This window comes from Anas platyrhynchos, chromosome 15 (genome assembly GCF_047663525.1).
Source record: "Anas platyrhynchos isolate ZD024472 breed Pekin duck chromosome 15, IASCAAS_PekinDuck_T2T, whole genome shotgun sequence".
Lineage (NCBI taxonomy): Eukaryota > Metazoa > Chordata > Aves > Anseriformes > Anatidae > Anas > Anas platyrhynchos.
The window spans coordinates 3,127,300-3,151,218 of NC_092601.1; the positions used below are offsets into that span (position 1 = coordinate 3,127,300).

A 23,919-nucleotide genomic window follows, 5' to 3' on the forward strand; every position below is an offset into this window, starting at 1 on the left:
GAACACAGTACTCGAGGTGCGGCCTCACCAGAGCCGAGTACAGGGGGACAATCACTTCCCTAGCCCTGCTAGCCACACTGCTTCTTATACAAGCCAGGATGCCGTTGGCCTTCTTGGCCACCTGAGCACACTGATGGCTCATATTCAGCCGACTATCCACCAACAGAATCACAGAATCATAGCATATCCCAAGTTGGAAGGGACCCATAAGGATCGTCAAGTCCAACTCCTGGAGAGAGGGATCTGGAGAGGGGGATCCCGCAGAGAGGGATCTGGGTGTTGTGGTTGACAGCAAGTTGAATATGAGCCAGCAGTGTGCCCTGGCAGCCAGGAGGGCCAACCGTATCCTGGGGTGCATCAAGCACGGCATCGCTAGTTGGTCGAGGGAGGTGATTGTCCCACTCTGCTCTGTGCTGGTGTGGCCTCACCTCGAGTACTGTGTGCAGTTCTGGGCACCACAGTACAAAAAGGACATTAAACTGTTGGAGAGTGTCCAGAGGAGGGTGACAAACATGGTGAAGGGCCTAGAGGGGAAGATGTAAGAGGAGTGGCTGAGGGCATTGGGCCTGCTCAGCCTGGAGAAAAGGAGGCTGAGGGGGGACCTCATCATGGTCTACAACTTCCTCACGAGGGGGAGTGGATTGGCCGGTGACCTATCCTCTGAAAACACCAGTGATAGGACCTGTGGGAACAGTGTTAAGCTGAGGCAGGGGAAGTTTAGGCTGGACATCAGGAAGAGGTTCTTCACCGAGAGGGCGGTTGCACACTGGAACAGGCTCCCTAGGGATGTAATCACTGCACCAAGCCTGTCTGAATTTAAGAAGTGATTGGACTGTGCTCTTAGTCACGTGGTCTAAACTTTTGGGCAGACCTGTGTGGTGCCAGGAGTTGGACTTGATGATCCTCATGGGTCCCTTCCAACTCGGGATATTCTATGATTCTATGATTCTATGACCTCCCCAGGTAGGCTCACTAACCAGCTGCGTCAGGAAGCTATCTTCCACGCTCTCCAGAAACCTCCTAGACTGCTTTCTCTGGGCTGTGCTGTGCTTCCAGGATACATCTGGGAAGTTGAAGTCCCCCACGAGAACAAACACTGATGATTTTGCAACTTCTGCCGGCTGTCTGTAGAATTCCTCATCCATCTCCTCATCCTGGTTCAGCGGTCTATAACAGACCCCCACCAGGATGCTTGCCTTGTTGGCCTTCCCACTGATCCTAACCCATAGGGACTCAAAAGCTCTCATTCAGAAAGTTGCAGTGAAGAGTTGGAAGAGGCAACTTTTTGTACAAGAAGGGTCCCAAACCCTGGTGAAACTAGACCTTAGTGGGACATATGAGGACTGCCCTAAACCATTTGCATAATGTCAACAAAACCAAAGGCTGGTGAGAGACTGGTGGCAGCTCTCAGACACAACTCTCCCTCTGGAAGGGAAAACTACATGTTGATCTTGACTGGAGCAGCAGTGCATAGGCTTTCTTTTTCCGGATCTATAGGAATGGTCCAATGGAGGGTGAGAGCGCTTTCCTGCAGCTGTGTAGTGACCACTTTGTAACCTTCCTTGCTGCCTACATGAAGGATAGGTCAGCAGCTACAGCAGTCAATTTGGATTTTAAGATGTCTTCCCCCACATACACCCACTGCAGTCTCCCCTTAGCACAGAATCACAGAATGGCTGCCATTGTAAGGGACCTCTGAAGGCTGTCTGGTCCAATCCCTGCTCAAGCAGGGCCACCCAGGGCTGCTTGCCAGGCCCACGTTCAGGCAGCTTTTGAAGATCTCCAAGGAGGAGACTCCACATCCTCTGTGGGCAACCTGTGCTGGTCCTCCATCACCCACACAGCACAGAAGTGCCTCCTGGTGCTCAGAGGGAGCCTCCTGTGCTCCAGTTTGTACCCATTGCTGCTGGACACCACTAAAGAGAGCCTAGGGAAACAAGGCTGTAATCCAGCTGTGGCATCCAGGGAGATCGTAGCCACTTCAAATCATCTTTTCCAAGCAGATAGAGAGGGTTCAGGCAAAAAGCTTGAGAACAAGAGAAAGAAGGAACATCTCTCTAGCCTACACGCAGGCTGCTTGTGCAATCAGAAATGTAGCAGTCAGTCACTCAGTTGGGTGTTGGTTCATTCAAACCAGAATTACTCTACATTGCCCACAATCCATTAGAGCCAGAACTGCTTAATTGAAAACAATCTGGTGAGAGAATGATTTTGCCCAGAAGTATGTGGCTGATGAGCAGGAGCTCCAGGTTCCAAAATAGCTCCATTAAAACTCAGTAAATGAAGCGAGCATCTCTATGTGTTGATTTCTGCAAAGCACGGGACTCTAAAGTCACCTCAGCTGGCAGCTTTCTAGAACTGCGATGATCATTGTGAGCACTGATTGATAAAGATATTATTTCCCTTGCTCAGGAGATAAATACGGCATGGAAAGAAACAAAATGTACTCCCAGTATGCTGCAGGCTAGTCTGACTAGGGCAAAGCTTTTCCATGCAAGTTTTTAAGATATTAATTCTAAGCTGAAGTCTTTAACCAGGACTTGAGTCCAGATTTCTCCAGGCTATTTGTGGCCCACATCCAAAATCCATACCTCATTGAGTGATTCTATGCAGTGTCCAATCATTTTGAGTAAATGTCACCTCCACTAATGTTCAAAAGAAGTTTACATCTAACTTATGTTTGCCTTTTTTTCCTATATTCAAACTCCCTGTTCTAACCGCCATTTTCAGTTAACCCTTACTCACTTCTGGAGATGTTCTCTAGTCAGAGGGAGGAGACTCTGGACCTAAGCAGCAATACCACTCAGTAACAGAACAAAGGTTTGTTTCATGAGAAAAAAGAGCTAGCCTGGAAAAGAACATATCCTTTGTGATACTGACTCTGTGATAAAGTGTCAGAAGATAGCATTGTTCTTCTCACATCATTCTCTGAAAGGCTACTAAGATGCTGCAATTCCAGTGACAAGAATTGGCAATGGCTAGAAACACAGTCCACATTTTAGGAACATGTAACAAAGTTCAAAGGTCACTTACGCATTTGTGAGTTAATAGAGAATTGGAAGAAGGAAATATTTCATTCATCATTAAAGGGCAGAGAATTTCCTTCAAGCCCTTTTACAGGAATATACAGAAACATATACTGCCATGCCATAGGGCTGAGCCCAGCAGAACTTGTACCATTCTCACCTATTTTGCAACACAAAATTATCTACTTCAAATTACAGCTCATGCAAGTCTGCCTGTCTGCCATGCAAGTTCTTCAGCCAGGTGGATACCAGCACCGCTCAGCAGCCATCCAGCCAAACCAGCTTGTTGGTGAGATGCAGTGGAGATGCTGTGTGGGTCTAATTCTGGTTAGCTGCTCCTTCAGATGAGCACCCACCAGTTGTGGGTTGGAACTCCTCTTGACTACAGAGGTGTTTTTTCTTGTGGCCAAATCCTCAAATCCTCCTGATGTAGTACAACTGTAAATACTAAACAATAATCAGAACAGATGGTCAGGTGGAGAGATTAAACAACAATGGAATGGTAAGAAAAGAAGAATTCAACATCACTAAAGTTAAAAAATAAAAATAAATGTCACTGAGCTTAACTAGTTACAGAAAATCTCCCAGAGGAATGAGCCTTAACTGGCAGTAAAAGATTATTGAAAAAAATAGTAGGAAACATGCTGGAGGGAAGAGGAAATCCTGCTGCAATGCCATGGGCAAGTTGAACATCATGTCTCTTTTCTCTCCAGTTGCAGGAAGCCAAGATGCTGTTTGTGCCACTTACTCTAACTGACACAGAAACGCATCCCTTCAGTTAGTATCAAGATCATGTTCACCAGAAAACCTGCACAAAGCCTATCTCTGGTAAATCACAAAATTAAGTCACCCATATGGTAAATACATGTATTTACAACTTCCTGAGTATGTCTAATATTGGTGGATATTTATAGTCCTGTCTGACAGATCTGAATTTCTTAGCTTACTTATGCTTCCTTTGGAAAATGCTATGTTTACAACAGCTTTTTATAGAACACAGTCAATGAAATTAATATACAGTACTTTTAGCTAACTTATATCTAAAAGGACTCTGCTTTAATATTTTAAGAGCAGTGGAAATGCACTTAGGTCCAGAGAAGCAAAAAATAAAGGAATGCTTGAAGAGACTGATAATATGGAAAAGGGAAGATTTGAGCTTGGAGTGTATCTGCAGCAAACCACAGAGCAAAAGGCTAGATGGGACTGAAAGAGAATATTATCCAGATATGGTCCAAATAGGGGTGAGAAGGAAACCAGAAAGAAGATATGGAAAAAAATAAAGTGCACAGAAAAGAAAGAGACAGCTTCAAGGAACACAGCCATTATAAAGCTCTTATCTCTACTTTACTTCGGCATCTTTACTAGATACAATCTGGCTTGAGATGAGGAGGAATTTGATATTAATCTGAAAATACTCGATAAGATCTGTCTATGAATCATAAAAGAACTCCCATTCTTCTTCATTTATTTTAGTATAAACATGTTATATTATTATTATTATTTTCTATGAAAGAAGGACGTGCTGCAGAGTCCTGGTAGAAGGCTAACATAACAGAAATTTTCTGTTGCTGAGGCCCAAAGTTAAAGGCCACAAGCACTTAACCAGACCTAAATTTGGTGTTTGTGCCACTCTTTCCAACTGACACTCACACACAAACACACCCCTTAAAGTTAGTATTAAGATTGTGTTCACCAGAAAGCCTGCACAAAGTATTAGGTAAGGAACATTTACAAGTTTCTAGTGGAGAGAATATTATTGAATATAAGAGTGCAATTAACTGGATTTCTTGACTGCTAACTGGTACGACCAATTAACATGTGTTTCCAATTGCCAGGTTTTGCAAAAGAGATGTGCTGAATGGTGAAGAAAGTCTCTTAGAAGCCATATGGTGTTGCAGTTAATGTAAGTGATCATATGTATTTATGTAACTAGCACACATGGAAAAATAGCATATCAGCTAAAGATTTACTTTGGTCAAAACTCCCCTTCAAGCTGCATGCTTGATATGAGTTGATCTTTCAGACAGTGACTTTATTTTTATCACTGCTGTAATTAGTTTAATGGGTTGGTCTGAATTGGACAAAAGCATAAGCCTCAGCTCTGGAATGAAGTAAGAAAACATTTTTTTCCCCTTAGTGGAGTATGTTGGGTTGCTCTGATCTGTATCACAAGACAATGTGTGTTGAGCCAGCAGGTCTTTAAAGCCCTGATTCATGCAGGAGCCTGCTGAGGTTAACTCTGACAATTGCTGAGCATGCTCTGCTGTTAAACAAGCAAGAGGTTGTTGAAGTCATAGGTAGTAAAGCACTTTATTCTCCTTTTAGGCATTTCTTTTTTCAAGACCCACCCTTCAAAATTGGTTTACACTCCATCTCTGAGTATAAACAAGGTCTTGGCATAATTCCAATCACATGCCAGAAACAGCCTGGGATCTAGGGACCCTGTTCCTGGCCAACTGCAGTGAAGAACACAGCAGAGCTAGTGTGCAAGGGCAAATCATGAGTGGCTTCTAGGGTGGCTGCACACAGGCACAGATCTTGGCTTTAGTCATATTGTGCACTAATCAGGCTAGCAACCTGCTGTGCCTGCATTTGACAGGGACAGACTGACTGCAGACCTGTTAGTTGGCATCAGGAACAGTATCAGTTAGCACACATACAGGGATAGGTAGCTTCATGCATCAATGAAGAGGATCCAACCTTTGATAACAGCAGCAGATCCTTCACAAGTAACACTGAGGGCTGTTGCTTTAGGCTAAAACAAATGACATTAGTAAACCATCCCACTGTTTAGAAAGTGTACACTCTTCTGTTGATATTGTGTGTGAAGAGTTAGGCACTAGCCTTCCCACAGTGAGATCAAGCTCGTTATTAAAGGCTTCATCTGTCCTGGGATTTTAAGTCTTACCCTCAAGCCAAACAGCTCCTTTAATCACAAGACTGCCAACTAGCAAAGGGCAAGTCAAAAATTTGGTCTTTAATGAAAAGAGTGTGTAAGGGCAAACCATGACGCAGCACAAATTTCACACTCAGCTGTGATGCTCTTCTTCAGCTTTCTGCTCTCAGCCCTGTCTCCTGGCAGCATTATATCTTGTTCCTTTTCCAGTTCTTTAACCTGGGCCTAACCCGTCAACAAACCAAAATCTCCTCTGTGCCTTGAGGAGAAACACAAGCAAGTATTTACACCATTTTAGTTGTCTCAAAGACAAGAGCATATCAAAAGTTTGTCTAACTAAGAATACATGAAGTTCTTCCTGTCTTCTACATCTTTGACTGTCAGCCCTACAACTGTCCCAACAAAGGAGACAAGCAGAGTGATGCCCAGTATGGAGTCAGCTCTCCCCTCCAGTTGGAATTAACTGTTCTAGCCTGAGGCACAGCCAGCTCAGTGCCTTCCCAATCACCTGATGCTGCTGGACTCCATCACAACCCTAGAATCACGAACAAGGGCTTCTCCATTTAGGCAGACACCAGTCTCTACTCCAGAACATGATGTAGACACTGAGAGTAACAGCTTTATGCTTCTGATGAATTTCATATCTTCTCTCATATAAACACGCCTCTGCTTTTTCCTTTTAACCACTTGGTACCAATTTGCTTAAACTAATAAAGGAAGGGCTTTGTACTTGCAGAATTAAAGAAATATGATCCTTAGGAAGAAAAACCACACACTTCCCCACATCCTGGGCAGCTGTGAGATCCTCTACATGCTATTAACTCACTTTCTACACAGTTTACTTTCAAACTCAACCATTCATGAAGAACATCCTTGTCTTAATTGCCTCACATCAACCTGAACCCAAAATTTTCTCAATGCCTCTTACTCGTGTGTTCCAACGTAACTGTGGCAGAGACTGCTGACATCTTCTTTCATCAGCATGAAAACAAGTTTTGTCTAAAGGCTTATGGTACCAGTTTAGAGTTGTTTGCACATCTATTTATGACAGCATTCCATGCATCCTTCCTCAAGGTTAACTGGAAAATCCCAGAAACTAAGAGGTGCCAGGCAGCCACCAGCTGTCCCAGCAGGTCAAATCTTCCAGTACATAAGCACCTCTGTGGCACACATACCAGTTTGACCTACAGGAAGCACAGATTGTTCCCAAATTACAGAAAGCTCAGCTGGTACTAACAAGAACTTCAGCCAGAAGAGTACACTGTGTGCAGGCAACAGCAGCTCACTAGATGTTACAGCACTCTTAAGAGATAAGATTAAAGATATCACATGTGCTTTGTGCTAAATGATTTAGTCAAATGCTGGCAGAAAACCGTTAACTCTTCCCTGAACATTTACTGGGAAACATAGCCAGCAATTCAGAGCAGAACACTTCAAGGCTGCGTCCATATGCCAGATGCGACTTTGCTAGTAGCACAGACAGTGGGAGTTAGTTTGTATTCATATTTAGTGTGCTCCCACATAATTAAGGAACTCTACAGAGGAAAGGCATCTATGAGTAGGAGCAGATTAAATTCTCCAAGCAGAGCTTACTACGAGGACTTAAAAACAAACCCACAAGTTCAAAGGGGAGTGGAGAAAGCACCCCAACAGACATGACCTGTCCTGGTGCCCACTCCAAAGTGATACAAGGTTCTGGGGAAAAACTCAGTCCTCTCACAGCCTCAAAATTAGGCACTTCTTGCTGGTTTCAGGTTATGGCCTCTTCTCTCTCACAGGATTTTTAGCACATGCAACTGTCAAAAATCTGAGGATATGGAAAACATCTCTTCTGCATTAGCTTCTCCTTCAGCTTGAATGCATGGGTAGGAAGAACTGAACTAGTCAGCTGAGCTAGAACTATAAGCAGCTTCTCTGCACTGCAATTGCTTTTGTGGTCCTTGCTGCTTGTTCTGTTTGCTTTTTGCTCAGGTGATGGGAAGGAAATGAAAGGAGAGAAGATGTAACCAAAGGTGTTTGCACTGAGAGGCTGTTCTTTCTCATGCATTTTTTCATATCATCACAGCATGAGATTTTTCCAGCAGCCCACTATGAATGTTGTAAATCCTTGCGTTAACAAGGATCAAAGCTCCTGCAGCCCTAACTGACAGGCCTGGAAACACTATCCCATGGGACATTGCACAAGACCACAACCATCAAGTCCTATTTAAACACTGATGCTCCAACAGGTGCAGACCATTTTCATGCTTGTGGTCTAACATACATCAGCTTGATGTCATGTTGCTAAAACAACACAATGCCTGCTAACTGTGGGCCCTTGGAACATGCAGTTACCCTGCCATTCAGGAAGAGGTGAAAGGGCAAGCAGTCCTTGCAAATGCCTCCAACAGTGAGATTTATGATTCATGATTGAGCATGATCTTTCCCTTGTGTTCATCCTGCACCAAAAGTTAGAATTGTATGAGAAAACTAATAATCAGATATCCTGCTATATCATCTGTCATGCATGGAACTGAACATGTATTTTTTATCCAGGACACTACCAGCACCTCATTTACAGACAATTCTAAAACCAATCAATCACTGAAGATGAAGAAGTAGAGTTCTTCCTGTTATAAGCCAGGATGTTCCTGTGGGGAAACCAAACCTTCCAACCAACAGAGAACTGCATGGCAAGAGAAGAATTTGACAAAGCTGCGGGATGAATAAATGAAAACCGTAATGTTGTTGGGTATAAATGAGCATGGATGAAAACAGCAGAATGGTTTCAAAAGAGCTAGTCTGCAACTCATTAACCATGCAAAAGCATGCACAACTGCCTCTGGTGACCTCAGGTTTGAGAAGTAATCCAAAAATGGGATAGAGTAAGACATCAGAGAGAAAAAAGTCAAGGGGTGACCTTGATGTAGCTTAGCACTCAAGAAATAGCAGATGAGGCTAAAGAACAGTCCACATCTCTGGATCAGACTCTAGAAATTGACAGGATTGAGTAAAAGTTGTGAAACTTACAGTTAACTTTGGATCCCGCTGGTAAACAAATCTTTTGGTCTGGAGTCTCAAACTTCATGGCTTGCATTTGGCAGCTTTCTTTTCTTCATAAAATTTGTTTTTGTTTGGGGTATTGGCTGTCTTGTTTTTAAGAACAGACTAAGAATTTCATATCAAAAAATATTATGAATCCATTATGAATCTCAGCGACTTGGTAACATTGTCACTGGAATCAGGCAGGGTTTCTGCTGAGCATCCTGTTCAAGCCATCACCCATGCCTTTGTCTGAGTGCAGGTATGTGGAGGTCCAGCTGCAGCACTCTGGGTGCTACATGACTTCCTGGTGCTTCCAGCTGACCTGCCCTTGCTTTCCTTTGAAGAGACAAGACCCAAGAAGCAAACTCTGGCCAGCTTGCTGCCTGTCACCTCTCTTACCTGCCACTGTCCAGAGGGCTGTTTTAGTGTGGCTGCTAGTGAGGAGAGGAAACTGCTGAGCAAGGAGGAAATCTTAATCTATTCTTTCCTACCCTGAGAAAGTAGTAATGCTCTGGGAAGAGAGGGGTTAGCTGCTCTTTGGATGAAGGAGACTGTGGCCTGTAAAGAGAGGGGTCTCAGACTCCAGCTCCAATCCCTGTGGCTGCAGATGTTGGACAAGCCCTTGCCAATTAAAGAAATGACACAACTTCCTATTGCAAAAGAGTCCAAAGGTTAAAAAAGAAGGCAAAAGTAACATAGGATAAGAACACTGCATACAGCCAAGTCCTGCTGTAGCCAAAGTAAAAGTTAACTAAGTTAGAGTCGTTAGAAAATCATAACGTTATTCCACTTTACAGACTGGTAGGTGACTTGCCCAAGTCGTCAGGTAGGTCAGTAGTACATGTAGACCCAAACTGGGAGGTATCAGTTAAATATAAACATGCCCAGCAGACCTGGATACTAAAGAGTCTAGATGTGTTTCACATTTACTAAATCAGTCTAAAACAGTTCGGGGGATTTATGCTCTGAGTGCTCATTTTTCCCCACAGAGGGAGCTTAGGGTACACAGGTCCATGCTGTGGACAGCTAATACTCAAGGAGGGGAATCCTACCTCTGCTCTCCTGCATCCAGAAGCAAGGCACTGTGTGAGGGTGCCAGCTCCCTTCAGCTGCAATTTTTGAGAAGGAAAAGAGGAAAGGGGGTAAAAAAAGCATGGGGGTGGGAAGAGGGAGGCAGTTTCCAAGAAGAAAACAAAGAATCTATTCAATCAAAGGAAAAAGCAAAGAAAGAAGTAGCCCAAGGAAAACTTGGCCTCTGAAAAACAATGGACCAGGCTGAAGAAGGAAAACATGAGTAGCATAGGCATATGGTTTACTTCTTTTTTATTTATTTATTTTTTATGTTAGAACAAGTGATTTACTGGATTTTGAATTTCCTTTCGAAGGAAGCTGCTATTCCTATCACTGCCCTCTCTTAGAAGCTTCCCAAACTGATGGCAAAGAAGTGCCAGCATCCTGTTCCTAAGTCAGCCCCTCCAGATGTTGTTGATACCTTGCGTTCCTCAGAAAGCCATTCACAGGTACACACAAAGCTGCCTGCTCTCTGCTGCAGGTGGTACACTTACATTCCTTCAGGTGACCTGATCAGCTCAGCTCCCGGCTTGGTGCATTAATCCCCAGCAGCAAGCCTCTGCATTTTTGGGAGGACGGAGGAATAGTTAGTTTCTGCAGGGATTAAAAAAGAAGTTTGGAATAAGAAATTCAGTTCCCTTTTCCTTCAGCCTTGAGGTTTAAGTTGTGCATTAGTTATGATGACACTGGGTCCCAAGAGGAGGCTTAGCAATAAGCCACAAATGAGCAGGGAGCAGCATGACCAATGCGCCAGCACAGCTTTTAGTGCTCTGCAAGGAAATCTTCCATGTGCAGTGCTTGGACACATTCAGCAGCAGAACATGGCATGAGTGACGGGGACCTACCACCGCTGACATACAGTCAGCAAAGGACACTGCTTTGGTAATTAGCTGATAGCAATTTTGTTATTGCCCTGTAGCATACTGCTGCGGGTGTCTGCTTAGAATCACAAGTTACCTTCACTGATCACATGACAGGCATGCTTAAGCAAGACAGATAGGATGTTGTAAACCTCCTGTTCCTTGATTCCTTTTCAAGCTTGATTGCTCTAACTGTTGTATCCTGCTGTGCTTCCCCAGCACTCTTGCTTTCACCTGCATTGCTAATTTTGCATTTGTAATATCAGTCATCTTATTTTTATTTCCTTTACACAAGTACAAAAAGAGTGCTTTATGCACAGCCCTGGAAGCTGCATGAGTTCCTTATGAAGTTTTGTAGCTGTTCCAGCTCAGGTGACCTGGACGCAAAAACCTGTGCCATGATTCAACACCCTGATGCGTAACACTTTGCTGTCACTGTCACCTCACACACTCCAACCCCATCTCAGCCTCTTTCTCTCCAGAGAGGGGTGATGCCTCTGCAGTCTCCAGCACAGACAAGATGACACACACAAATGATTTTATGAATGTTATTCATAAAAGGCTCATCAGAGTCTCTTCATCTTTAAATTATGATTTAAGGGTGGGGATGTTATTTCACTAGTAAATAAATCACATGCTATAACTTGATGGCAGGTTTTAAAAAGAAACCACCCTACAGCACTTGGAGCAGCTGTCTAGCTGTTTTTCCTCCTGAGCTTGCATGCTGGCCCCAGAAACAAAGCTGCTGAGCCCATGCCAAGTCATTGTTATGCCAGGACGAACACTGAGTTCTTCTCTGCTCCTGACATAAGGCAGCCCTGCAGTAACATGACTGTTTTGCAAGTCCTTTCCTACCCAAGAGAAAATCCTGAAGCAGCTGGGATCTCCATCACCATCAAGCTATTTCATTCATGTGACTGGAGGAGATTTGTGCCGGCATTTTGGGGGAAAATGCTGAAGTCCTACTTTCTCCCCACAAGAAGGATTTAGCTGACTAGATAAGACACACAAAGAGATCTAAGCGAGTGTTGTTCCTCTTTCCCCTCCCCCCCCAAGTCATTCTTGCTCACAGCACCTGAATTTGGGCTGTTTTCATTCCCATGGATGACGTTTGGAGTGCACAAAAATGCTTGTGAAGAATAAGGGAGAGGCTACAGTCTTCTGGGACTGAGCATGGCAGAGGACCACCAGCGCATTGCTCCTACTGTTATTTGCGGTCAGCGGGTAAAATCAGCATCTTGGCCAGAGCTAGATGTTGAGAGGAGCAGGACAGGAATCAGAAGCTCCACTGTGTGATTTTTGTTCAGCTTGGCACTTGTGCTCTATAGCTTCCCTTAGTGAGATTGGCATCGAGTCTTTCCTGACGGACAGGTAGTAGGGAGGAGACTACTGCACCATTTCTTGCTCCTTCCCAAGTTAGTGCAATGTAGCAAACCAGAAATAATTTTACTTTTGTTCTTCCAAAGCCTACCAAGCACAGAGAAAGCTCACAATGAAAGCCCAGAATTTGCTCTTGGTTCAGCATTTTTATTCCAAGCCTCCTGTTGCCATTCGTCAGATTTCTCCTCCACCAGCTTGTTTATTTTTCTTAATTAAGCTGTCACATATCCTCAGTTTTGGGGGTAAAGACTCAGCCATAGGCCTTCAGTAACTCTTGATACAGACACAGACATCATGGCTCATCCTACACATACCACAATAAACCACTAGTCACTGCACAGACAGATGTATGTGTCTCAAAAAGTGTTGTATAAATACCTATAAAATTCAAGTAAGTATTTTATGTTTTGAACGAGCATACTACTACTTTTCACCATGGGAGCTAAATTCCTTGGCACCTGCTAATTAAATCCCATTAAATACCACACCTGATCATGGGCAGGGATTTGGCAGCACTTGAGAAACACCCTGAGAGGCCTAGTCTTCCCTGGAAGCTGAGGGTGCCAGCACAGAGCCATATTCCAGCCCCTGGAGAGGTCGCTGCTGCCTGTGTGCCCAGCCTTGTCCTTGCCCTTCCCAGTACCAACCACATGGCCAGCACAGCATCACCGGGAAGCTCGAGAGAAATCAAGACAAATGTACTTTCTCTGCAGCCCATCCTCCTCGTCACTGCTGGGTCTGTCCATGCCCAACATTTTTTCTCCCTCCAGAAGCTGGGATGGTCCCCTTTCCCTTGGAGAGAGAGATACACATGAAAGCATAATTTTGCTGTCCCATTAGTCCACTGCTTTAGATAACTGCTTGGTTTATGCCTGAACATGCCCCTGTGAATATGAACACTTTTAGCCAGGTATCGAAGATGCAAAATGTGAAACAGAATGATCCCCCCAAGAGCCGGTGCCCAGGTAGGGCTGTAATAGAATCCTAAGGGTCCTGATGTTCAATCATCTTTAACACTACTTTTTACTGTTATCCTAAGTATTTCCCTGCTCACCAGATTTCTGTTAACCTGACCTCTCTCCAGTTAGATTTGCCAAGTCTTTGAAACCATGCTGATCTAATTTTCCATTTCTCATCTGCAAGGCAAGTTCTTTTCAGGTGAAATCGTTGCACAGAAGTATGGCATTATGGATTTAGGATGGTTTTCACAGCACAATGCACTGCTGTGATGAAAAACCTGTTTCTGAGGTTGCTTTCAGGTGGAACTATTTAGCTTAGGGGAGAATTGTGTTACTGCACCTCATTTTTCTCTGTACGTCTCCACATCTTACCTCATAGTCCAAGTTTAGATGCAGAGAACATTAACTTTTTGGAGGATGTCAAATAAAAATAAAATGTCTCCACTAAATTCTCACCCTTTCATTAAGAGAGTTTAATTTATGAAGAAATGTTTCTAGTTACACATTTGGGCTTCCATAAGGGAAACAATAATAAGGAACGTTGTAAAACATGACAAGCTGCAGCACACCTGTAGGCCACTGAACCCAAGGCATTTCTGTAATTCATTCTCATTTCCAAGAAGTGATTATGATTTTCTATGGTTTGTTCAAGTACTTCTTAAAAACCAGCAGTGGTTTTAATAGAAATGTGGTCTTATTAACACGTAACCAAGGCAGAAGCTCTCTGACATGATAAGCATGCAAAAGGGAAAGGGGAAGTGGAAGATGAAGACACCAGAGTGATGGAGCTCACTGTGGCTGTGCAGGTGGCACAGGGGCAAGCACCCAAAGGCAGCAGTGATTGCTAATGCAAAATAGCAAAGGACACAAAGTATCTCTTGTTAAGACACTGCAAGGAGAAAAATGCTGCCTCCTGCAGGAAAGCTGATCAAAAGCTCTTTGATTCCCAGAGGTTTCTAAACTCTTTGATGCTTTGTTTCCTCACCTAGAGGATACAGCCATAAAATCCCTTTTTTCTTTAGAGACCATGGCACTTTCTGGCACCAGCGATGCCAGCATGGGAAGCTGTAGAAGTCACAGCTTCAGAATTTAGCTTGTATTTACTACAGAAAAAGTTGTCATATGCATGACAAAAACTAAAAAGTACAATCTATTTTACTAACGTATATAGATTACATCTTACACAAGCACCTGAATATCCCCTTTCGAGAAATCCAGCCTAGCGAACATGCCTGGTTCCCACAAGATCATGTCAGTCAGGATCAGCCTTCGGATTCCTAAGCAGAAAGTAATCTCTGTTCCCTGTCTCCTGCCAATAGTAACATCACTTATATCTTATCAAGCTTTAACAGTTGTTCAAAGAAATGCAGTGTGTAAGAACCTCCCAAGGAGTAGTCACGCTTCACCAAACTGATAAGCTTCTGTGATGAAATGACTGGCTGGGAGATGAGGGGAGAGCAGCAGATCCTGTCTACCTGGACTTTGGTAAGGTTCTTGGCACACATCCCCCACAAGATCCACATAGACAAGCTGCTAATGTGTGGGCTGGGCAGGTGGACAGTGAGGTGGACTTAAATTGTCTGAATAGCTGGTGTTAGAGAGTAGTGGGCAGTGGAGAAAGTCTAGTTGGAGGCCAGCAACTAGCAGTGTACCCCAGGGATCAATAAGGGGTCCAGTCCTGTCCATCATGAAGGCCCATCATTAATGATGGACATTAACGTCCATCATGTCTATCATTAATGGTCTGGATGAGGGGTTAGAGTGTACCCTCAGCAAGTTCAGAGATCACACAAAATTGGGAGAAGTGGTTGACATGACAGAGGGTTATGCTGCAATCCAGAGGGACCTGGAGAAATGAACTGACAGGAAACTCATGATGTTCAACAAAGAGAAGTTGCAAAATCCTGTACCTGGAGAAGAATGACCCCATGTACCTGTACCTGGGGGCCACCCATCTGGAAAGCAGCCTGTCAGAAAAAGACCTGGGAGTCCTGGTGGACACCAAGTTGAACATGAGCCAGCAACATGCCCTTGCCACAAAGAAAGTGAATAGACTTCTGGGCTACATTAGATGAAGTGTTGCCCACAGTTGGAAGGAGGTGATCCTTCCTCTCTGCTCAGCACTGGTGAGGCCACACCTGGGTCCTGTGCCCCCCAGTATGAGAGAGATCTGGGCATACAGGACAGAGTCCAACATAAGGCCACAAAAATGATGGAGGGACCAGAGAATCTCTCCAGTGAGGAGAGGCTGACTGAGCTGGGCCTGCTCAGCCTGGAGAAGACTATACTCGGGGGATCTCACCGATGTCTGCAAATCCCTGAAGGCAGGGTACACAGAGGACAGAGCCAGGCTCTGCTCAGCGGTGCCAAGGGCCAGGCCCAGAGGTAGTGGGCACAAACCAGAGCACAGGAGGCTCCCTCTGAGCACCAGGAGGGACTTCTGTGCTGTGCAGGTGCTGGAGCCCTGGCCCAGGTTACCCACAGAGGCTGTGGAGTCTCCTCCTTGGAGGTCTTCCAAAGCCACCAGGACACAGGCCTGGGCCCCCTGCTCAGGGTGGCCCTGCTGGGACAGGGGTTTGGAGCAGATGGCCTCCAAAGGTCATTTCCAACCTCAGCCATCCTGTGACTGTGAGAAAGATGTCACCAGTAACACTGGCACAAACATTCCTTTGCCTAATCTGATTATCAGCAGTTGTAAACCTAATATCCAAACTTATACATATTCTAAGCAAAGAATTCTTTCATTCAAATTCCATCAAGTCTGAACAAATTTCTCTTAACTAGAACCATGTAGTGAAACTGTTTCTCCATGAACTTAAAAGCTAATTTTCGTGTACAAATAGAAGTCCATAAACAAAAGAATAGCAATCTGAGCTGTTTTCAATTCACTATTAAAACAGTTGTCTTACTGCCAAGGGCTGGATCCAAGACCACAAAGCAGCAGATACTGAAAACAATTTCCTGTTTGCATGTAAACATCTTATTTACATACGTATTTACTTTGTCATCCATAACAATCACCTTTCTATATAGCACAGCATAAAACTGTCTTAAAGACAAGGAACAGAAAATCCACGAGTGAATGGCATGGCTGGGACTAGTAGATTTTTCAATTCCCATTGCAACAGACTGTTTTACAACCCAAAATGCCTAGCTTGTATGACTTCCATTGTTAGTGCATGAAGGAAGCATTCAGAAGGGCAGCTATTTTAACAAGAGGGCAGCATCCAGCACCCAGGAGACATGAAAGACTAGTGAGTCACATTTCACACCACTTACAGTAGAATTCAGTGTAATATGTAGCAAGAAACACACTTACTGGTTGAAATCTTGGGCTGGCAGGGCTTGGCACCTCTGAATTTGCTGTAGATCGCTATGTTAGGAACATGTCTGAATTGCAGTGAAATTTCTTCTTCCCAGTGGAAAAGAGCTCACTTCAGTGACATCACGAACTGTAAATAATAAGAATAAACCAAGGTTGCCTGAGACAAAGTTACTTCAAGTCTATAAAGGTAGATCTAACGGAAAGCACTGAGAGTGTTATACACCTCCCGGTTTGCTATGGGCAGAGATCTCTCTTATCAGAGAGATACAGAGATATCGTGAGGAACCAATTCATTGTGGGCTGCTTTAATTTCCCAAATAACTGCTATATAGCAGATGTTTCCAGAAATGACAGAGCCCAAATATTTTTGTATGGTACAGTTAGCATTTATTTCAATTAACCGTTAATGGAGTATATAAATGACATTATTTTGGACATGTTTTGGTAACTATGAATGTTCTGCCACTTTCAATCTCATACTGTCGGGCATCCTTGGGGTGGTTCCACATGACAATTTTTTCAGCAATGGGTCATTAAATTCTTAAAAAAAAAAAAAAAAAAAAAAAGCCTTTTCCTTCCCTGTGCAGACTTAGCTTTGGATCCTGAGAGTTGCATCACACACTTTGTTTCTCTGCTCTGTTCTCCAACATTTATGGCAGGCTGCCTGGTAACATACCCTGCCCTGCATGTACCCAGATAAATATGACATAACACTGCTAATTACAGGAAAAAGCACCTGTATTTAGCCTGTTCTGGTCATTATTTAAACAGGACGGCAACGCCTACACAACACAATCCCAGGAGAGCAGATGCATGTAAGTGTTGACACACATCATAATTATTAGACTACAAACAAACTATTCTGTATCTTGATTGTACAGTGCCGCCAAAGTTTCTATCAAGCTTCTCAGGAAACTTCTCCCCAAAACAGCATAGAGAGCCAAGAAGTGTAATCATTTTCAGAATGAACTCAGTTTAAAATACATATCTGCTCAGGCTGAGAAGCCAAACTCCGTAAATCTAGATATCTTACAGCTATCTCTAAGTGGGTAACAAGCCTGCACTATCTTCCAGGGGAATTTCATTCAACTACTAGTATCCTTAACCCAGAAACATTCTTCTCTGCAGTAAAAATAGTTCCTTGGGAAGGGAGAGCTCTTTCAGAGGCTGCTGGGTGGCCCCAGGAAGCAGTGGAGTGGCAGCTGGCTGTGAATACAGCATCTCCTTGTCTGATCAGAACACTTTCTTTCTGATCAAAGTGATAGGCACTTTATTAAAAGAGGCTTTTTGCAGTTGTCTGAACAGTCTCCTAGGCTTTTTTTAATCAATGACTCAATCAAGGACTAAATGAAGAGAGAGAGGCAGATACTGATCGGTTTTGAGGCAAGTAATTAAAATTAATAGACTAGCCATAGTGTGTGAGACAGTAGTCAGAGGACCACCAAGCCACTGTGCCACATGTCCACAGAGGAACATTCTCATGAACCTTAGCTCATGCTAACTTACTGTGCAGTGTGCTGAACCCAAAAATTGACGTAGGCTCTACAGAATCCATCTGTGTGGGGGATACACACATGGTGATGCATTACAGTCAGCACAGCTCATCCCAAACCGTATAAAGCTAAGCCTAGAGTGAACTACTGAACTACACAGTTTGCACTGGTTTCTTGACTGAGATATCGCAGCTCCCAGTATGTCAGGAGGAAATAACTCCCATTGATTTCACAGGACTTGACTCGGACACCATAAGAGCATTTAGCATAACTGAGGCTAAAACTAGAATAGGCACTTTTCTGTGGACTTAAATAGAAGCAGCTAAGCCTCTGCTGACATGCGGAAAGGCTCCATCCTGATAAATGGTCCAAAGAGAGAAAGGAGTTTTACTGAGTTTACAACAAGATATAGTGTGCAGCAAGCTGCTCACTGACATCGCTTTGTAGTTTACATGTATCAGTTTTACTGTTTTTTCCCCCAAAAGACACTCCCCACAGGAAGAGGTTTGCTTAAAAACATTTTGAAACAGAACTTTTCTATTAAAATGTATTTAGATTTTTAAAGATTAAAAAATTTCAGTCTGAAACAAATAGCTTCTTCTTGTTGTTTCCATTTAAAAAATTATGTTCTGATTTTAAGTGAAATTAGGCATCCCTGTGCCTTTTGGTTCAGTCACTAAAGCCAACAAATTTTCTGGAGTAGGCCAAGAGGCCAAGTTCTTGCAGTTGGTTAGTCCAGGTTCACTTAAGTTTTCAGTGGAAAACACCAATTTCAGTTTATTGCATGCTGGCACAAACTTCCTTAGGAACACATGTGGTCAAGATGGATTTCTCATTATCTCAGCGTGTGTGAAAAATCTCGGTCAGTGTTTATGATCAAGGAATATTTCCTTACCCCTGAGGTCCCTGCTCTACCTGCTGCTGTGCAGCTCCCAAGAAACACAACCTTTTGACCTGGAAATTTGTTCAACAGATTTATCACAAAATTTGTGATAAATATTTCTTCTCTGTACTTGCCTTAATCATGGGAAGAAAGTAAGTATGCTGTATACGAGACAGCACACACATTCAGAGAGTTGGGGGATGTTGTCATGCCTCTCACAGACTCCAGTCTTACTCATTATTTACCACCAAAATACCAGTCTGAGAATGTTCTTCCAATTTAAATTCACCGAAGTAGTATCTAGTTAATGTTTCCTCATTGGTATTTTGCTCCATCAGTGCACAGTTCAGCTAGGCTGTGGTATGCTGGATGAGCTTTCTTTGAGAAGCTACTGGAAGTCCCATCAGAGCCTTTCTCAGTAGCTTTTTCTGAGCTTCCTGGTTTCCTGGTCATCTGTCATGTCCTACTGCCCTCTGAATGCTTGCTGCCTTCTTGCATAAGTTTCCCTCTAGTCATCATTTACTAAAATGCTTTCTCAGAAGAAGTGAGAGCAGTATATACATATATATATATATAAATATATATAAATTTTATATGTTCTGAACTGACTCATGTTTTTCACTCTCCAGTAGTCTTTCCGGCACAGTTTTTCTTTCTCTCTCTCTCTCTCTCCTAAAGAAGTACCTGGGAAACATCCTTTGCCTTATGGTCTGTCATTTCTGTTGTCTTCTTTCTAATATTGAAAATAGACAGGGAAATAGAGAAGAAAATTGGCCCCTGCCCCAGAATTAATTCCCTCATTTGTCTCCACCTAACCTGTAGCCAATGCACACATCAGATAGTGAAATTATACCTTGTGAGCATCCGCGTGGCTTCTAAAGTGCAGTCAGAGCCCAGGCAAGAGAAGGAAAATTCACCCTTCAAGAGACAGAAGATTATCGGGGCTGGGAGGATCCCAAGGCAGTCTCCAACACACACAGAATTTTATATTACCTTGTGAGACATAGGAACCTTTCTCCCCTCCAAGTCCTAATGCCTAGACTGAGCTCAGCCTCAAAAGCAAGCAGATAAACCTGCTCTTTTCCTGGACAGGGATTGCTTAAGTCCAAATAGCATTAAAGGGAATGTTCCTATCGAGGCATTGCTTTACGCAAAGGACAGCTTCTCTGTTAAGGGTTTCACTCTACATGTTTTCTGGGAAGTTGCAGGAATTGTGACTTATTCTTGTTCCCTTTTCTATTATAAAAAACTGCTGGCTCTAGCCTCCAACTGTTATTTAGCAGCCAGAGCTCTGCGTTCCTAAAATGAAACTATGTCTCAGCATTGTTCTTGCAGCATCATGCATGATTACAAAACCCTGAGCCATACCAGCTTTAACAAAGAAATCTATTTCCTTATCTCTCCAGGAAAAGACTGTCTAAAACTCCACTAATTCCCTGGCCTTGCATTATTTGCTTATCAGTGACCGGAGATTTGGTTACAAAGCTTTTGTAGTCACCTTTTATTGCCTAACAGCAACTAAGAAAACCAGATTTCACCACCTGATGAATCATATACTTCACCAGTATTTCTAAATGCTCCACTTGACCAAGGAGTTATCTGCTCATTTGAAAGAATTAAAACAATTGGCAGAAACCAAGTGGATAATCCTTCTTTGGGAAATGTTTCTTGGGGAATTTTGGTGATGATATTAACCAGAAAGGAGGAAGCAGCAGCAATTTCAAAATCATGAAAAACTATGTTTATACATTAGGGAAGCCTCTGCTGAATAGAATCCTTCCTTTTAAGGAAGATTCACAGCAGTTATCCATGACTACTGTCAGTCTCCTTAAATTGTGGTAAATCTCCAAATGGCAGACTAAGCCATTTCCCCAAAATCTTTACCATCTGGACATAATGATGAACCTACCTTTCTCCAGATACTTCTCATCCCAGCTTGTTATTTCCATATTCTGTCTCCCTTTAATTCTGTTCCTCCTTCCTCTATCACAGAGCAACCAGAAATGCCTTGAGAAAATACAGTATAGGTGATCATAAAATGGTTCGGGTTGGAAGGGACCTTAAAGAACCTAATTCCAACCCCTTCCACTAGACCCAATTAACTCTACTAGATCAATTAATTCCAAAACCTCCCACTAGACCAGGTTACTTAAAGCCCCATTTATCCTGGACTTGGACACTGCCAGGGATGGGGTACCCACAACTCCTCTGTTCTAGTATCTAACCACCCTTAAATCTGTAAGGTAGATCTCACTGCTGTGTTCAAGGTGTAAGTAACGCAGCACAATTACTTTGGTACAACCAAAAGATGGTACAGGGGAAAGAAAAGAGATGGCAGCTCATATAGCTCTGGCTGGCCAGGATCACACTCCAAACAACAGCAGGGCTGGACTCAGATCCTTCTGTTGCCATAGGACATACGGTCTTCTTGCTCTCCAGTAGTAGTTTTCGTAAGCTGATCCCATTTAGATGTGATCAGAAACCTCCTGCAATCAAAAAACCTCCACAGCATGCTGGTCCTTGACTACACAGAAACACCTGCAGCTGGTGTAATGCTGCCTTCGTAGCCAGGGCAAGCTATATGGAAGGGGAATTTATAAGCAAGCTTTACAGAACCCATTAAGGGTTTGAAGGTGCTGGGCAACACATTGCCATATGGCAGAACTGATTTGATTTGAATGCAGACACTTAGTGTTACCTTATTTGTGCTTCAGAGTCCTGTTTTTAATATGAGGCAGTAAATGAGGAGTTCAAGTTTAAACAAGGGTTACTGACTGTGCCCAAATCTTAATACAGTGTAATGACTGAGTTAGTGTTTTGTGTTTGATTTTAAGTGTTTTTTCTTTCTCTCTCTTTTATTTATTTATTTATTTATTTATTTATTTATTTAATTTCCTGGAGTGCATAAATAATTATTTAAGTTTAAAGTGAGCTCTCCCCTACTACAAAAAAGTTCTCCCCTGAACTACAAAAATGAAATCATTTTCAGGCTGGGAACAGTTTGGAAAGTATTTGTGTCATTTGCTCCTTTCATATTTTTCAAAATAATTAAACGTCATTTATGGGAATAGTTAATGTAAACCCCAGGTAAGCTCAAAGTAACAAAGAGAGATCAGAGAAGGTATTAGATTCATTAACTTACAGATAAACCGCTTGAGTGCTTATACCGTTGCACTGTATCTGGGCAGACGAGCGAAAAAATTCCAGCAACTGAGCAATAATTAACTTTGTTACTCTGTCTTTAATATTTTAAAGTGAAAGATAGCTATTTTCACCAAGTCATTGTGGCCATTTCCCTCTAATTAAGAACCTCTGAACTCAAGAATCTTTGAAGACGTTATTGCTGTGATTCTAACACATGCTGAAGTATCACTAACTAGATCGACCTGTTTCAGGCAACCAGGGAAAAAACAGGACAACATGGGGGAGAATTAGTGTTTTTTGGATGCCTGGCTGGACAGAGCTGGCTACTGACCCTAGATCTTCAAATCCTAGGCACAGGCAAGGAAATATACCCAGCAGCAGCAAATTGACCAAGTGTTTTCATACAAAAATATTTTCAACCATTAAATCAACACTCACTTGTATTTTCCAGTATGCACCTAGGCACAGAAGTCTTCTGTTGTATTATTTGTGAGCACAGAAGCAGTTACAATAGCATAAAATACCCATCCTAAAGGTAAACACCACAAACCCCCTGGCTTACCAGGCTTCCCATTTTGACTCTGGAGTCACAGCTCTAGCATCTCCAGGAAGATGTGAGCTTAGACCCAACAGATACAGAGCCCCAAGAAGTCTCTGATTCTAGCACATCATTACATGGGGCTATCATTACATAAAGAAAATCCTAAACCTGTTTTGGGCTCTAGCTGCTGCTTTGCATGGCTGTGGTCTATGTAATATTAAACAGCTGTCCACAGCTCTACATAATCTCTGCTGAGTAAAAGGGATAGAAAAGTGCTTTCAGCTGTAGTGTTAAAGTCTGCCCATGCAGCAAGATAAAATAGTCTCTGTTCCTTGCCCTTTAAACAGCTAACACAAGACAGTGAGGTCTATTTTCTTTTTTTTTTTTTTTTTTTTTTTTTTTTTTTTTTTAAACTGACATCAGACTTCGCTTTTTCTCAGGGAAGTTCAGCACTGACTTCAAGCCAATAGGGCCTTTCTGGACAGCTGCCAGATGACCATATCACCTTTCAAAAAAGGTTTCCCTTTCCAGCTCTCTCTGTTATTTATAGACAAAAAGCAATGGATACAAAAAAACTCATGGGAAAAGGGATGGGATAGTGTCAAGCTACTAGGGGCTTCATTCAATTACTGCCTAATAGAGAAATATGTGCCAAGGTCTCTTTGAATAGCTTTTAAAAAAAGTTTATAGTATGGGGGAGTAGGGTGGAGAAAAGTCCATTATTCACAGATCTGGCAGCCTGAAGATAAGGAAGAAGCTTTAAATTCAGAACCAAAGGACACTCAGTCTTAAAGCCACCTGCAAAATACTCTGATTTGGAAACTGAGACGGGAGGTTTTCTTTATTTTTTATTAATTTCTGGAAATGTTAGCTTATTTTAGAAAGAGCACCTAGGAGGGAAAAACAGCTGGAAGAGAAATCCATTGAAGGCAGATTTGTGATTCCATGGCATGGCCAGGAAATTTTGGTGGAACTGTTGTTCTACTTTAAATGAGACAGCGCATTGCAGAACATTTGCGAATTGCATTGTTTTCTTCTTTTGGTTTCTAAGAAAAATGTGTGCCTTACTATGCTGCCTCATCCTCCTCCTGTTCCTACCATAAAGATTTCATAGAGTTGGTCAACTCCAATCCAGTCTGCTATAAGGCTCTAAATAGTGGATTTCTCTGCTACCTTCAGCCCCTTGGAGACCTGCAGTTGTGAAGAGAAAGGAAACTACTCCTTCCTTCTCTACCTGCCCCCTCTCAGAGGTAAAAACGAAAAACAGATCGGCTTAGCTGTGCTTGGCATGAGCCAGATGTACCATGAGCAACAACC

At 42.9% G+C, this 23,919-nt stretch overlaps 1 long non-coding RNA gene across 2 annotated transcripts; it reads right to left on the reverse strand.

Annotated features, from left to right (window-relative positions):
• Nucleotides 1-1,499: 1,499 nt before the first annotated feature.
• LOC106019534 (uncharacterized) lies at nt 1,500-22,767 on the reverse strand. 2 transcript variants are annotated; one of them, XR_003500663.3, is made up of 5 exons: nt 22,624-22,767; nt 20,827-20,924; nt 19,771-19,835; nt 16,536-16,668; nt 1,500-3,473 (listed from the first exon to the last, which is right to left on the reverse strand). It is a non-coding gene; the product is annotated as an uncharacterized lncRNA (long non-coding RNA). The 2 variants fall into 2 exon arrangements; XR_005269549.2 differs by lacking the exon at nt 1,500-3,473 and adding an exon at nt 10,375-10,611.
• Nucleotides 22,768-23,919: the final 1,152 nt, after the last annotated feature.